The sequence below is a fragment of the Pinus tabuliformis genome, chromosome 6, assembly GCF_031772625.1.
Source record: "Pinus tabuliformis cultivar Carrire ecotype Pingquan chromosome 6, CPIR1, whole genome shotgun sequence".
Taxonomy (NCBI): domain Eukaryota; kingdom Viridiplantae; phylum Streptophyta; class Pinopsida; order Pinales; family Pinaceae; genus Pinus; species Pinus tabuliformis.
The window spans coordinates 204,492,894-204,506,603 of NC_142292.1; positions in this window are offsets into that span (position 1 = coordinate 204,492,894).

Genomic DNA, 13,710 nt, shown 5'->3' on the forward strand with positions numbered 1-13,710 from the left:
AATTTAGGCTTATGTGATCCATATTATAAAAAATAAGAAAAAATAACTTTTAATTATTTTCACCAATAAAATGTTAATATATCAAAAAATGCTTACATGTTGATTGCCTAAGTGTCTCTTGTATTATAAATAAATAAAGAGTTGGTCTATGGGCTTTCACATTTCTTCAATGACATTATTCTCAGCTTAGATCCATCTTAACTTCCTATCAAGAGTAGAGAGGGATCAAGTCGCTTGAGGTGCAAACCTGTTTTAGCGTGAAAAGATATTTGCTCCTTCTAGCTGCTTGGTAGATCCAGAGTTAAGATGGATCTAAGTTGATATTTCCCCCTTTAAAGAGTCTTTCCCTTGGAGTTAAGATGGATCTAGGCCTTTGCCCCTTTAAATAAGTTATATTTCGCATGAATACCATGTGTCAATAAGTTATATTTCACATGAATGTCATAGGTCAATAAGTTATTTTTATTTTAACTTATGGTTACTTTTATTTTTACTATTTTATTATTTTTGTTTACATATTATGAACATTTCTATAAGACTATTTTTCAATTAGACAAGTTCATTTTGTAAATAATTTTAAAATTTGGGCACAATTATGTGGATATTATGAACATTTTTATAAGACTATTTTTCAATTAGACAAGTTAATTTTGTAAGTTTGGTAAAGTTTTATATTTTATTCATAATTTTAAAATTTGGGTGAATTAGGTTGTTCTAAAGTGAGTTAAATCATTAGGCAACGTTTCATGTTTGAAGTTTTTATTGAATAAGTGGAACTATAACTTCCAACAAAATTCTTATTTCACTCTAAATGAAGTTTACATCTCAAGGGATTTTATCCCTCTCAGTTCATGGCAAATCTGAAGTTAAGATGGATCTAGACTGGTTTTATTATTAATTATAATTATAAATATAATTGTTAATTTTATATTTATGTTATTTTAGTTTAGTTTTTTTTGTAATTTACAACATAGCGCTTTATTATTTTTTAATTTAGTCCACATGCAAATGTTTTCAAACAGTTACACCACTACAACGTCTCCTAGATAACTTTGCTTTTAGATTTAATTTAGAAAATGTTATAAAATTAAATTAAAATAAAATATTTATAAAATATTTTAATTTTGAAACCAGTATAGATCCATCTTAATTCTGGATCGAGAGGGATCAAATCTCTTTTCACTTTAAAAGAGCTTTCCATCCCAAGAAATTTGATCCCTCTGGAGGTTTGATAGATCTAGAGTTAATATAGATCTACATTGGGTTAATTATTAATTATTAATTATAAGTATAAGTATAAATTATTAATTATAGTTATAATTATTAATATTGTATTTTTTTATTTTATTTTTTCAAAATGTTAAAGATTACAACATCTCTATCATATTGGGATCAAATGTTTACATAGGAGTTAAGTTTACATGAAGCTCAAATATAAAGAAAATTTAATAAAAGGTGAATTTGTTGAAAGGAAATCTTGGATAAAATAGTGAGGGGTGGGGGGAATACTAATTAAAATGTAATATTATTACATTTTACTTAATATTTCTCATCACACCTGAGCCTAAATATTACATTTTACTCAATATTTCCCCTCACCCTTGCTAATTTTATAGTTGATTTTGTTTACTTTCAAACTTCAAATATAAAGAAAAATTACAATAAGAAGTGGACCAGTTGAAGGGAAATATGAGATAAAATGTAATATTATAATATTTACCCAATATAACCTAGTAAAAAGTGGATGGAGGTAGGCAAAAATATTAAATAAAATGTAATAACTACATGTTTCCTAGTATTTTCCCACCTCTGAATATATCCAGACAAATGTAGAGTGCGAACATATCAACAAAAAAGTTTTAGCTTTATAGGTTACATGGATTCAAGGTGTACAACTAATTATGTATCTAAATATAACATCAAACTAAGATGGATCTAGACTAATTTAATTCTCCCTTGAAATAGGTTATATTCCACATGAATACCATGGGTCAATACCATGGATTCTTAAAACTATAGGTCATTTTTAATTATTTTTTATTAGTTAATTTTTATAGGGTTAATTTTATTTTGTTATTTTTATTTTATTTTAACCGAGTTAAAATGTTTATTACATTATATCATGTTATGTTACACCTTTCTAGCATACCATAGGCATTAGATCTAGCTCAATGAAAGAATTACATATATCCCTCATACTAAAAAGTAATTTATTTTTTACTTTATCTCACTATATAAAGTCTATGTAAAATAAAAGTGAAAAGCTAAGTATTTTATTTATGGCAGACATTAATTTTTAAATTAATGTTACAGAAAAACATTTTTTTTAAATAACGTTACACACAACATCTCTCACATATACATATATTAGCCCACACACACATATACAATTAATTTTCATAAATTAAATTTTTATGTGCTTATTAATTAAATTTAAATATGGTTAGGGAATCATTATTTTAATTTATATGGTAAAGTGGATCTTAATTTATAACTACTATTTATATGTTATATATTTTAATGTGATATGTATATTATGATTTTAATTTATATAAAAAATATATTCTTAATTTATTCTTATTTTCTTTTATGTGATTTTTACGGAAAGATCTCTCAACATTCATAATAATATGGATCACGAATTCAAAAAAAAAATATATATATATATATATATATATATATATATATATATATATATATATATTCTTAATTTTATTAATAAAAACAAAATTACAATATAAAAAATTTGAATTTAAAAAATGTTTACATGCCTACACATCTCCCCATATTGGGTTGAAGAGGGCCTCTCAGCACAATGAGGAAGCATTTCCATTAAAAACTTCCACTTATTAAATTATTAATTGAATCAAGTTGAGTGATCACTTTCATCACATTGCATTCCACTTTTTAATAGGTGGTGTGTGCTCAATGCTCAAAGTAGAAAAGATTCATCTCTAATATTTTCTTATCTATCATATATTAATAAAAACATACTTCACATTCTTTTTAAATGGTATTGTTACATTAACATATAAACTTATTTTTAGGATATAAGGATAACATATTGTGGAGCTAAAACCTTGGGGTTTGAACATAAAGGAATAATGGAAGAAGAGATGGTGGTAGTGGTGATGGCAAAGTCATTAAAAGAGGTGAATACACACATGGCGAAATTGGTTGAGTAGGTGGAATTATATGAGGAAATGGTGGATTTCATGAAGATGGTATCCAAAGGTATGGAGGTGAAGGAGCTTAACTTGCTCTATGTACCCTATAAGAACATGATCAGTTTCGCTTCTCTTCTTGGACATGCATCTCCTCCATCAAGCAAAAGTAGGAGAGTAGGGGCAAGGATGAGCATGTGGTCACCATCAAGGAGTAAATGGCGAAGGTGGAATCAAAGCTCTCCAAGATATGTGAAGGCATTCTCCACCTCTTCCACTCCCATCTCATCCCCTTTTCCATCATTGCTAAGTCCAAGGTCTCTTGTCTCGAGATGGATGATGATTTCAAAACTATTCACAAAGTCTTAGGCATAACAATGTAAATCATTTGTAATTATGTGATGTTATGTGCCAAGTGCATGATGATTTAAGCAAAAGCTAAGTGATTGAAGAAACGATAGCCAATCAAGCATGCTTCCAAATTATGATCAATTGCACTTAGGAAAACTATGTTGGTGCATTCTAAAGATTTTGTGGTGGATGTAAAGATAAACTTGGAGTACATGAAGCAGATGTTGGTAGAATGGTAGCAACTTTTGTTTGGATGGAAACAAATGAGGATTAGATAGTGTTGTCACAATATAGCATGTTAAAGTATACAACTCTCTTTTTGGTTTTATGACTATGTCAAGGAGTAGTGGGCAAGCATGCATCTTCATATTTCAATCATTCTTTTAAGGATGTGCTATGAAACAAATCTTCCACTCCAAGTGTGCCAATACCTTCCATGCTTACTGCCTATACATGGAGAAATCATAATAGATGTCGTTGGTGAATGTCTCTGCATAAAGGTCACAAAATTCACTCAATATTCAAATCAAATGCAATTATATGCATATTTAATGATTATCGACCTTTTCCTTCGGAGTTTCTCCAATGGACTCACTCAGCTTGGATAGATAATTGGGAGGCATCTCTATGCTCTTAATGTTTTTTATTGTTCTATTTTACAATCATGTTGATTATCATAAAGTGTTTAACAAGGGTCCCTAATTTTGGGCAAAAGTGAGACTTTTGTTGGTCCGTGATTCCTAGAATTTGATCCCAACACTCTGCCAATGACTAGAATGCTAGTTTGGGTCTACCTCCCAAATCTATGATTACATGTCTGGCATTTACTAGTTTGAGGGGATTGGGAACACCTTGGGTAACTATATCAAAATTGATATTGAGAGAGTTGTAGTAAAATTATGCACTTATCCCCATATCCATGTTGAGATAGACTTTAGTAAGGGTCTTCAAGACAAAATGATTCTCAAAGAAGAAAAATCTTGGTGGACTTGAGTATGGGGTTACGAAATACAACATTGCGGTGCTAGATTTATCAACAAATGGGTCATTTATAGAATACGTGCCCCTGTGCATGAGCTTATCCTTAAAATAAAAAAGCGACCAAAACAAAGCCAAAAAACTATCACTTTCTCAAGCAATCTAATGCATATTTATGAAAATAATAAAGATGAAGAATCACAACAACAAAATATTTAGACCATGTTAATTCTACCTATTCCAAAATTTTAAATGAGCAAAAAAATTATACTATAGATGCTACAGAGGAAGCCCATAATACATATATTTCTCTGTAGAGGGTGGAATATTTAAGGATGCTACGTCAAGAGGAATGAAGAGGTCTCGCATATCTAATACTTGAAATTTGATAAGGAGCGTGTACCTTTGATGAGTTCTAAAAATTTGGCTTATGAATTATAGATAATTCCTATGGAAACACCTTTAGTGAGGTGGAATGAAATCAAGAAGAAGAAAGGGGAAAAAGGTTGATGAAGGAACTTTTACATCCTTGGTTTTTTGCCAATATTTCCTTTTGTTTATGCTTTGTCTCAAAAATAGATAGTGCTTTCAGGACTATTCTTGTGTTAATTTATTAGATGTGGGGAGGATCAACTTCCTAAATATTTTGAAAATGCTCTTATAACATATGTAAAATGTCATATCTTTGTTATGAATAAGAAGTTACGAGGTTTTTTGGTGAAGAAAACTAAAATAGTTATTTATAAAATGAAAATTTACATTGTGAGTTAAAGTATGTAGTTCTCAATAAGTGATAATGAATGTAGTGTAGTTTACCCTATGTGTCTGTGTTGGTTAATTTTGCATGTTATTTTTCTTCACTTGTTGTAGGGTCACCCTCCCTTTGCAAATACATGGTGAGTATGTGCCTTTTTTGACATGCCATGGTCAAAAATAAATTACCAACCAAGTGGTGTATATGCCCTCATGGGATCCTTGCACCTCTGCAAGGAGACCATTGTTATGCATAAGCAATCAAGACCATTAAGTAAATTTAAGTGGTTGTGCACCATATTTGTGACACAATGTCACATATCTTGATAAGTGGTGGATGCTCGACACTCAAAGTATAAAAGATGCATCTCTAGTACTCTTTTGAATATTATATGTTGATAAAAACGTATGAAGGAACTCCTTTAACGTGAGTGTTATATTAGTATATCAATAATTATTTCTCTGAGGTAAATTTCCACTAAGAAATAGAGTACATAGTTTTCGATAAAGGATAGTGAATATAGGGTAAATTACTACATTTGCCTTTATTGGTCAATTGTGCATGTAGGTTGAGCTCCTCCCCATGTAAAGGTAGCAAGTATGTGCCTTTTCACTTACCACGGTCAAGAAGAAATCATCAATGGAAAGGGGCTAACCCTCCTTTATGTATGCTAACTACAAGGGCATTCTATAGGAAGAGGATCCCAATAAAGGTGTCACTTTACTCTTGTAATTGTTATCTCTAGGCTCTTTTGCATTAGTCACATGATGGGTCATATGATAAGGAGCATGATAATAACTAATTATGAGGTAAGGTTTACAAAGCTATTGAAATATGTTAAATGTATTTGGTAGGAAAAGATGAGGGTGAACCACCTGTTGCATAGATTCAAGAGTATGCACACTTGAGCCACATACTGTGAGTGAAGCAATGTATAAGGGCATTGTTTATTGAGGAGGAAGGACAAGGAGGCCCAATAACGTGTTTGACTTTAGAGCACCTATGTTGCCTTGATATAGCAGTGGTGGGAAAAGGTATGAAGGACAATGTTCTTAGGTTATAACAACAAATTCAAAGTTGTATAAATAGACCACAAGTTACACAATCAAGGTCACTGCAAGGGTAGGATACGCCAAGGGTCCTATGGTTAGGAAGGATTGCAATCATCACAATATTTTCCATAATATTGATAACAAAGTATTGCATAATCCATGTTTCTTATAATCACTTATCTGACTATGGCCATCCTCATTGAAACAGAAACTGTATGGAAATCACAACAATCTAACCAAGAGAGGCGTTCCACAATGATTAACATGTAATCATTTACAATAGATATATGTGGTAATGAACAACCACTACAAGAAGCATCGACCTATACTTATTAAAATTATAGGTACCATAAATGGATTTTCACTTTTAGTTTTAAAATAGTGAGGTGTTATTCACAATTCATTTCACCTAAAGCACTAGAAAGGCTTGGGTTGACATCAAGTGGACATAACCACTTATTTAAGCATTGAGATGAATTTATGAATGCAATAATTTATAGTTCTTGCATCGAAGGGTTGCTTTTTGGATATCAAAGTATGTATGGCAATAATTAATTTATACATTGCAATGTTGGAATTGTGTGATGTTATAATGGTATTGAACATGATTTCATCCCATAGAGGTAATATAGACTATTTTGAAAAACCTTTTAGAATGCTTGAACCATGAAGGATTCCTTGTACAAATATAAGGGATAGGTAGACCAATGCCCATGTGTTTAATCTCATCCATGCATATGAGATGATGTCTTGAGAAGGGGTGTCAAATTTATGCCATTGTGGTAGTTAGTGATCTTGGGATTACAATATATCTAACTAACACTGAAGTTATAATAGATTGGACTACATTAAAGAATGTATCATAAGTGTGTAGCTTCACAATCTTATCACGATACTACAAATGGTTTGTAAATGGGCTTTTGAGAGTAACAAGCCTCATTACTTCTCTATAGAGAGACAAAAAGTTTCTTTGGAGAAAGAAGTGTGAACATGTTTATTTATTTTTGTAGTTATCAACCAATACACATGTTATTAGGTTATTAGATATTGAAAAGGATTTTGTAGTTTCAAGGATGCTTGTAATATAAAAGGGCTAGGAAGAGTACTAATGTAAACCAATGGTGTGAATACGTATGCATCTAGGAATTTGAAATAATCATGTGGTAAACTATCGTGCACATGCTCTAGTGTTGGTGAAAATAGTTCATATTGTGTTCATCTAAAGACATTATCTAGTTGGTCATATGTTCAAGCTAGAATCCTATTATTTGCAATATGTTTTCACATAAGAAACCTTCAACATTAGGAAGATGAAGTGAATGGAGTTCTTAAGTGAGCACAACTTTGAATTCTCTTATAAAAGGGAATAAAAATAAAGTGTTGGAGTACACTCTAAGTAGAATGCCACATAGTTACTTTATATGTTCCTTACAAGTTAGTTCAAGAAAAAAATGCTTAAGCAACTATAGAGTAATAGATGGTATAAAGAGGTTTGATCAATGCACCATCGAAGGGTTGGGTTAGAATGTAAGTTTGGGGGTTATACTGATCTGAAATGGGGTTTGATAACTTGTTATGCGTACAAGAACCTCCCACTCAGTTTAACAAATAAATGATCTAGCTTATATATAACATTTGTGGAATTAAATACTTGAAACAGTTAAAAGAAAACATACACTTGTTTCAAGTATTTAATTCCGCAAATGTCATATATAAGCTAGATCATTTATTTGTTTAACTGAGTGGGAGGTTCTTGTAAGCATAACAAGTTATCAAACCCCCATTTCAGATCAGGTGGTATCAGAGTAGGTTACTTGATTGACAGAGCAAGTTGCTTGATTGACAGAGTAATAGGTTGCTTGTTTGACTTGAAAGGTGTTTAAACAGTACAAAGGATTTGACTATTTGACTGTTTGTAAACTAATTGTTTCTTGAGTTTGCGAAGGTGAAGGGAAAGCTATTGATAGCTAAGTCCAGGAAAGGACAAGAAGGAAGAAGGGATGAAGGCATTCTCCTTACGCAAAGGACCTCAAGGCAACCCTTGAAGCACAAGAGGGTTTGTTTGCACAAGGATTCTTGAATAAGAGTTTGACTCTACAGCCATTAGTTATTTGAAAGCTTTGTGAATTTTGTTGAAGTTCTTTTGTTCATTTCTATAATGACAACTTCTACAAGTGAGTTTTCAAAATCATCCTCCTTCACAAGATTCTTTGATGAAGACATGAAGCGAGACTTGTTCATCATGATGGATATGGTGAAACAAATGTATGAAGATGAAAGGAAGAGCACCAAACTTCGAGAGCAGCTGAATTCCATGAAGGAAGAGAAGCAGTTGCTTTTTGACAAATTGCAGGAAATGGAAAGCCAACTTCATATTGAAAATATGAACCTAGAAAGGATGCATGAGTTGGAGACACAACTCCTTGTTGCCAAAGAAGCCTTAGTCAAGCATCAATTTGAAGAAGAGGTAAAAAATCCTAGTTTGTCTTTAATTTCCTCTAAGAATGTTTATGTTGGTTCTTTTGAAAAACATACCAGAGATATAGGGTCCAAGTTGATGTCAAAAATGGGCTATGAAGGAAAAGGATTGGGCAAACATGCATAAGGCATAGTTGAGCCAATAATGGTTGAGGAAAGGCCTAAGTATTTGGGTCTTGGCTATGGACAATCTTATGGAGAAAGTTCCAAAGCAGCCATGAAGGCAATTGAAACAGTTCCTAGAAGGAGTTTCATTTTAGGTTCTCTACCTCAAGTTTATAAAGATTGTATTCATGGGGAATGCAATTGTTTGAAACATACTTTGCAAGAAGAAGGTGTTCATAAGCATGCACTCGAACAAGGGAGTTGTGAAAGCTCTAAAATCATTGAAGAGATTGATGGTGTTCCAAAGGGAGCCACTTCTTCATTCGATTCACCTTCTCATGAAAGCAACAAAGGTGAAAGGGGAAGGTATAAATCTGATTTCAATCACATTTATTTTGATTATGTTAAGCATGGTAAATTTCCACATAAGCATTGGAAAAAAATTGCATGTTCCTTTTGTGGTTTGGTTAACCATAGTGTTTCTAGATGTTGGAAGAAAATGGCCACATACAGGAAACTTTTGAAGAAAAGGAGGAAAGAAGCCAAAGGTCCATTGGAAAAGGAAAATTATGTTGTAAAGAGGATGAACATGTGTTTCAATTATTGCCATAAGCAAGGACATATTGCTGAAAAGTGTTGGATTTTGAATCCAACAATGCTTCCACGAAATTTGAAGAAGGTGGAAAAAGAGAATAGCAAGAATGGAAAGGAAGTTTCCAAAATTTATGTGTTTCAGGATGACTCACATGTTGATTTCAATGCGCAGTTAAAGGAAGTGCCTTTGATGTGGATTGGTAAGAAATGGTTAGAGTTCTTATCCAATTAAGGTTGCATGTCTTTTGATTTGATACATTCCTTTGCCAATGGAATGCACGTTGTAGGGTTATACCAAAAAGGTGAATGAAAAAGTTGAGTATGAGACTCGCTTTATTGCAGCAAAATTATGTTCATTTCAGCTTTGTAAGTACATTTACATATGATTGAGGATCTTGTACTTATGATTGTGCTTGAGAGAAAGTTGAAGAATGGAATACATGCATGAGAATGGTATGTATGAACAAAGGAATGTTCATGATTTCATTGTATTTGAACATGTATGTGTAATTGACTTGATGGTCGATTGCTTTGTTTAAACATGCATGCAATGTCATATTGACTTGGAAAAGTTGATTTTGTCTCCAAGATTGAAAAAGGGAGATAATGATGAAGTGTTTCACAAGAGGTGGAATTCTTTCTACTTTGAAAAAGAATCGTCAAGTTCTTTTTGTACATGCTTGACTTGGAGAGTCAGTTGTTTGAAAAATGTATGTTTTTGTCGGCTTATGATTCAGTCGATTGTTTGTACACAAGATGTAAGAGACATGATGTGAATTTATGTCGTCAAGTTGTTTTTTTTTGCATTATGTTGTTTTTGACAAGATGTCAGAAGAAGATTTGCAGCAGCAAAAGTCGCCATAGAAGTGGCTTGGTAAGAAGTGGTTTGACTTCTTGACACAGTAAAACATACTTTCATTGGTACATATGCAAATTTCAATTAAGTATGCATATATTTGTGATGTAATCTCACGTTTGTTTGAGGCATCTTGGGTCGATGATCAAGGAAGCAATGTTCAACTACCTTCTGTAAACTTCTCAACAGAAATTCTGAATGAGTCAAGGAAGACAGTTCTTAACAGAAGGACAAGTGCATATAGGAAGGGAAGTGTCGACTACCTTCAAGTTTTGGTTCAAAGGCACTAGCCATGCAAGGCAAGTGTATGGAGGCTGAAAGAAGAGGGTGTTGTACTCTCATCTACTGTACAGATCAGTATATCAGTCTTTTGGGGTCCAAAATATTCCTAATGGGGAGGAGTGATCAGATATTGATCAAGGACCTTAATGATAGCTCAAATTTCAAAGTGTTCGAAAGAGTGTCAAACCTGAGCGACTGGATAGATCTCGTCTTCTTGATTCTAGCGCCTCAAACGGTTCGAAAAACCAACACCGTATAAAGGAGTTATCATAATTTGGAAAAGTCCAATAAACTGCAAATTATGGACATTTGACCAAAATTAATTTGGTTTTAAGCGCTAAACATTTCCTTAAGTGCCTTTCTTAAAAGTGTGAATTAAGCACATGGGTAGTATTCGGAAAGTGGGAAATGGTATCTCGCGTGAACAAAAGGTTGGAAATGGTATTTCTGAATTCTACGCGATTAACCTTAGCGGTCAACACGTAGCATGAGAAAACCACTTTTCACGCACGTTGTTGATCTGATATGGATCGAGCAAGATTTCACGCAAGATTGCGCGACATCCATTCAATTGGACGGGTCACATCGACGGTGGAGATCGTCTGGGCTAGTTGGTAAGCAGACGACACGATATCCGTTGGATTTGGAGAAGTGAGATCAATAACGCAGATTGAAGCGCTTGATAAAAGGGAAAGTTAAAGAATGATCGAGTGGGATTGATTGATGGTGGAGATTCTGCTAAGTACATAGTCCCATGTGGTTTCCGATTAATACAACCGCCAGCCTTATCCCTAACCGTCGGGATTATACCGCCTCATATGCACACTAAACAATTGATGTAATAGTCACCTCCGACGGTCAGCCTAGTGGAGCGAATAAAATTAGGCAGATATGCTAAGTTTAGTTGGATTTAGGTGCAGTTCACCAAATTTGGTGGAGTATCCCTAGGGGATATTTCTTAAATGCACTCCAGGACCAGTTTTCGACAGAGAGCCAGAGCTAGAGAGGCAAAGAGAGAGAGTGAAACAAGAGGCTAGCTAGGCTAATTGGAGCCTTGTGAAGCCAATGGAATAGTCTAGAGAAGTTAAAGAAGTCATCTTCATGTAGAATTTCATCCAGGGAGATTTTGGAGCTTAGGGCCACCAGGGGTTAGAGGCAGTTGTAGGAGCTACCAGTACTCGTTCTCAGTGAACCAACAGTCAATCCTGACTGTAATGAGCCTTTTGAATCCATTGCAAGGATTTGCATAAGCATTTGAAGACTTCTAAAGGCCGAGATGCTACAGGGAAGTTTCAGGTATCCCAGTGCCAACCATGGAGGAAGGCCTAGTTTGGGGATGCAGTGCTCATTTTGAGCAAATGATCAGTCTATTTTCGGTGTCTGATATGTGCTAGAGATAGCAGTTGAAGTTTCAAAGACAATTAAATAATTCTGAAGGAGTTACTGCCATCAAGAAGCTCAGGATAGCTTAGAGCATTGATTGAAGGAATCAAGTCTAAGGGAGCTTAGATTTGTTTGGAGAGTGATGATAGCCATGACATGGATGTAGATGGAATTCTAAGCCCATTGGTTCAGTTCAGTAACTTTTGGAGTTAAGTGTGGAACTTGTAAAACAAACTTTTCCATAATCCCAAAAAGCCAAGTCAAGATGACAAAAGCTCAAGGAGACGTAGCCCATGATATTCGGGTGAACTCCTAGATTAAATTTGTTGTTATGTGTGGTTGTTTATTTGCTGCATTATATGGATGTTATATGTGTTTAATATCAGTAGAAACAAATGGACTTAAAGCACTTAAACAGTTAGAAGAAAACGTACACCTGTTTCAAGTATTTAATTCTGCAAATGTCATATATAAGCTAGATCATTTATTTGTTTAATTGAGTGGGAGGTTCTTGTAAGCATAACAAGTTATCAAACCCCCATTTCAGATCACATACAATGAATAAGGTTGGACTTTCTTGGTTTAGGAATATAATTTATGCACTAGAAGAGAGAGATGTTTAAGAGTTAACAACGAGTGAGGCACATGGTGCACCTTATTCAACACACCCAAGCATGAGAAAAATGCACATAATGCCAAAGCAACTTTTTTGTAGGTTAGGAATGAATGGGAATATTATCCATTTTGTGGCAAGGCTTTTATAATTTTAAAGGGTGACAATGGAACACTATCACCTTGCAATACTATTATATCCACAAAATGTTTATGGATGTGCTGTAGTGGCTACAACCACCCTCCAAAATTTTGGCTTGCACCAATTTCGGAGCCTCCCTTGAAGAGTTCACTTGATGACTGTACACACTCGGGTTCACTCCGTGAGCTCACGTGAGTCCTTACATCTGCCTTGTTTGTTCATTGCATTCAAGTCTCTGCATGCTAATGTATAAGTCATGATTGCGACCATGTTTTGGTTATGCTTAAGGCCTTTGCTTCGTATGTGCTTATTGTATTCGCTATGCAAGCATCTGTCGCACTCACACACGAAGTCACATTCACTATTGCGCAAGTGTTGTCTCGATCAATGAACGAACAATCATGAGTGTCACACTTATTTCTTACACTGTCGGTCAGTCTTGTTGAACATATGTGTCTGGATAGTTTGGTCATTTCGTCATTTCGTCATGCGAGTGTGTGTCGTATGATCACATATGCATCTTTCGATTGTTCACACACTTAGGCATTTTTGTTGAAGGTTCTGACGACCTGACTCCCCTCTGACAGTCAAACCATCACCTCGCGATCAACACGATCGACTGTCAACCAGAAAAACGCAGAAGCACCAAGCTAGTCTTTTCAAGCTGCACACAAGCAATCCAATCAACTCTCATTATGGTCACCCAGACAATTGGACCGGTAGTCACCCCGGGACTGACTCCCCTCAAAAATTGCACAGAGGCCACTGACCTCACTCACTCTAGTGACTAAGGAAATTGTGCAAATAGGTCGGACAGACACCAAGTGCCTGTCCCTGTCTCCCTCAGAAAATTGCGCAGTTTTCCCAGTCAGTCATCCTAACAGTCGACCAACTGTTCATCTCAGAAATTGCGCAGTGTTCATGAGCAGGTCTTCCGCTGCCCATCAGTCAGCTCAGCT